The following is a 4,231-nucleotide window of genomic DNA, read 5'->3' as shown; positions in this document are numbered from 1 at the left end:
AGAGACTCAAACAACATTTTTGTAACAGAAGCTGAATCTGAATGCCAATATTAACAAAGTGTTTGTTTACCTGTCTATCTATAATTGCAGCACTAACAGCAGCCTACATTCAGTGGCTTTGCTCGTAAAGGTCAGTACGTGCAAAAGCTGTTTATTTATGACAAAGTTGTTGAAGGATATTTGCAGAAAATGTTGCTTTTGTCTAATTGTGGTGACAATGTTGTTACCTCCAGATTCACAGACTACGTAACCTCAACTTTTAACAAAAAAAACAAGAGAAAAGTAAACTAAAAGTAAGAAAACTGTCTTCTTGCGCCTGCAGAAACACTGTCAAGAACAAGCACTGTTATATCCACATACACATACAAGATATCTCAGCTGCAGCTTCATGCAGTGATTTACCAACACACAATATTCTCTAACAAACTAGTGACACTGAAGAGCTGGTGGAATAGAAGAGAAGTGACATCTCAATGGGTTAGCTGGCACGATCTTTATGAAGGGTGAAAGCTGACATCACAGCTTGACACAATACCACCACGCCTCCCCACCTATGAATAGATAGTGCTGTGACAGCAGGTGGATCACAAAGACATATCTTGGAAAAGGTTCAGGGCATTAGATCCATCGATGACCTATATGACATACTTGGCATATTTGGTCTAAATGTTTTTTTTTCCTGATGCATGGCCTAAACACATTGCTGGTTCTACATAATACAGGCTCTGTCTAATAAAAGTCTCAAGGACTTCATAAGAATATTGTGTTTGTCTGACAGTTTTGGGCTAATTGTGTGTCACAGCCTTCTTTCCAGAAAATAAATCCATAAAATCAGCAGTTCTTGGTTTTATTACTGAAATGCACCAAACACAACTGTATCACCAGATATGAAGTGAATTTAAAACATCAAAATTAGAATAATGACTGAAATGACATCAGATTTATTGAAATCAAATCAACTGCTACACTAGTTTTTCATGATCTGATTAACTAATCAAAAACACATTGTCTTCATCTAGCTGCAGATTTGTGGTGTTGTGTGTTCATGCCGTGCCGCTCTGCACCTTCCAGTCAGGATCAATGGATGTACATTGCTGGGATTAAGGCCTGACATCTGGATGTGGCTTCCCTCTTACTATCTCCGCTGTCCCGACTTAGCACCGCCCAGAACAGTTGTGTTTGGTGTTAAGAAAAACCCCAAAAGTCAGAGCGTTTTTTTCCCAGACAAGATGGGCGATGCCATAATCCAGTGCTCACACAGCACTGTGGAGATGGTCTGGCAATGCAAGACTACCTTTACAGACAGCAATGTGGTTTGCCTGGAGAGGCTTGCACGTCTAACCCTTGTGTTGTGTTTGTTGTCACACAGCCAATGTTCCGGTTCTGGTGGACCCAACAAAGTATTAGGCTTTTTAATCAATACAGCCATAACAATTTACGCAAAAATACTTAATGGATATTTACTTTAGCTCAATTACCAATGATTGGAATGGTTCATATTTGCCATTTACCCCTGTAAGATCACATGTATGATCATGTGATCATTTTCGTTTTTTTGTGAGAAAACAAGGAAATTCAAATATTTAAAAAAAGGTTGAGAGAAGAGCTGGATCTCTTGATCACATTGTCCAACTTGGGACAGAAACAAGTTAGACAAGGTGATCAAGAGATCCAGCTCTGTCCTGGGCCGTCCTCTGGACACAGTGAGGGGGGTGGGAGACAGAAGGGTCCTGGCCAAACCAGTTATGCTGGTCCATAAATCACATCCCCTGCACTACACCCTGTCAGCCCTGGAGAGCAGTTTCAGTGACAGGCTGCTCCACCCCCACTGTGTGAAGGAGGGATACCGCAGATCTTTCCTTCCAGCGGCCCGTCAGACTGTACAACGAACACTGTTGACTCGGTGCAATATATCCTGCATCCCATGTGCCATTATTATCATTAAATCTGGGCATCCTTTTTTTTGGGGGGCAATTTTCAAAGTGCAATTTAAAAATGTTAATGATTCATGTGTAATTTATTGTAGAATACTGTTAATACTGGCATATTTTGTACATTTATTTGTCTCTGTACACTTACCTATCTTGCTCTTATCTGTTTCCCCGCAGTTTCCCCACTGCGGAAAAAATAAAGGCTTTTCTCATATTACCTTATTTTATCTTAAAAAAAATAGAAACAAGATGTTTTCATTAATTCTGCTTATTTCTTAGAACTTAATCAGAACAGGTGAAAGTGCTTGAAATGTAATAATTTTGTAATTTTGTGTGAGAATAGCAGTTGCAGCATCTACATTTAAATAGTGGAGCCGAACACCTCATAAATAAATAAATAAATAATAGTTATGTGTGTGGGGGGGAGGGGGGGGAGTCTTGTTTTCAATGGCCGTGTGCAGTCATTGAAAATAAGTTCCTGTTTATGTTCTTCACAGAAAATGAGCCAAGGCCAATAAGATTGGGTTAGAAGAAATAATAAATAGCATCATTTTTCTTTTAGCAACCATTGAAAACGGATCCCTCAGACCCGTACACCATACAAGGAATACAATGCAGCCATTAATTCAAAATAGTGTTTTCTGTCATAATGAGCACTATAAGTTAATAATGCACTTTCTGAGGGTTGTTGGTTGTACAGATGAAAGAAAAAAAAACATCTCAGTTACAGTTATGTAAATTCTGAATGGCTGGTAACTTAAAAACCTAGTTTCAGCTGGTAATGTGAAAAAGTTTGATGTCGAAGGAATAGCATGCAAAATGGTTCAGAAAACAATCTGCGTGTTTATTAACTGCTCGGGAATGTTGTGGGCTGTTTCTGAGCTATTGTTTACTGTTATCAATATTTTATTATGTCTGAGACACAACAAATAAAAATCTTCAATTATTTCCACCAATTGACCTGAGAATGAGGACATCACCATGGTGTACCAGGGAATATATTGATTCACCCATTTCCTCAGAGCATGAACACAATCATTGTCCTGAATACTGTTGTTCACTGGGTCCAACCAATGTGAAAGATATTTTTCTAAATGGGAAAAGTATACAGACTTGATGTTAGATAGAACTCTATACATAATAATAAAGAAGACTCAGCACCGCTTCTCACTAATTAGTTGCTTGGATGAGAAATAGATGCAGGATAACACAGACTGCAAACAGTGTTGACACAGAACACAGAGCCAAGCAATCCATGGTGATTTTTGTTGTTGTTGTTCTTATTAGAATATTCATCAGCATCTTCTGTACAGAAAAATAGCCTCCATACATGTTACTCATCTAGTGAAACAGTTCGACGTGACTTGTTTTTGCTATAAGGAGTGATTTTTTTTCATTTTTCCCTAGTTTGTAAACACATTTAACAGGGATGTTTTAGACCATTGGTTAGGGTATGTTTTACAATATGTATGTGGAGATATGTGGAATCCACTCTGTGTATATGGCAGTCTCTTTAAACAAGTGTTGTGTATTTGCATGTCAGTGTTTCCTCAGGTTGAGTGATCAGCCTATATTTCTGTCTTGGTATATCCCCAGAGCTCTGAACATAGACTGTTAGCTTCTCAGATCAAAACAAGCGTCAGCTCCTTTAGCCTGACATTGTATGTATCTGCATGCAAATCTGGGGTTTATATGTGTGTGTGGGTGTTTGCGTGTCTTTTAGGGTGCATGAACATGTCTCTGTGTATGTTTGTCTGTGTGTGCACTGTTGTCCCTGCATGTTGTGCCATCCTGCCTGCTTGCCTGACCAGCCACACTCTTTTCTATGTAAATATTCAGCACTTTGCTCTTTTTTCTTCTCCTATTTTTGCTCCTCTCCCTCATTCTCTTATTTTTAGGGTGTTATTAGATAGGACAACTCTTGCCTAAGGCAATTCTCCTCTCGGCGCTCTACATCCAAAGGCTAGTTGATTTTAGAAACCTGTGTGCGTGTGCGTGCGTGTGCGCGTGCGTGCGTGCATGCATGCGTGCATGTGTATGTACATTGTATAGAATGTAAAAGGTTCAGAAAAAGACAGTGTTGTTTTGAAAATCTGTTCATTTCAGGTTAGTATTACATTCCCTTCATTTTCCTTCTCTCTGTATCCCTCCATCCTCCGTCTTGGCCCCACTTTCACTTTGACCTCTCTCTCTCCCTCTCTCTCTCCCTCTCTCTCCCTCTCCCTCTCCCTCTACCTCTCTCTCTCTCTCTCTCTCTCTCTCTCTCTCTCTCTCTCGTTCAACACATTCTAGTTCTCACA

General features: G+C 39.6%; 1 long non-coding RNA gene across 1 annotated transcript in view; it reads right to left on the bottom strand.

The window, feature by feature from the left end:
• LOC117958685 overlaps window positions 1–2,994 on the bottom strand; it is a 20,348-nt gene extending 17,354 nt beyond the window's left edge. The window contains exon 1 of the long non-coding RNA XR_004659773.1: window positions 2,983–2,994. This is a non-coding gene — a long non-coding RNA (uncharacterized LOC117958685). The remainder of the gene's footprint in view (window positions 1–2,982) is intronic.
• Between the last annotated feature and the right edge of the window lie 1,237 nt (window positions 2,995–4,231).

This window comes from Etheostoma cragini, chromosome 2 (genome assembly GCF_013103735.1).
Source record: "Etheostoma cragini isolate CJK2018 chromosome 2, CSU_Ecrag_1.0, whole genome shotgun sequence".
Taxonomy (NCBI): Eukaryota; Metazoa; Chordata; class Actinopteri; order Perciformes; family Percidae; genus Etheostoma; species Etheostoma cragini.
This window is presented reverse-complemented; position numbering and strand designations above follow the sequence as displayed.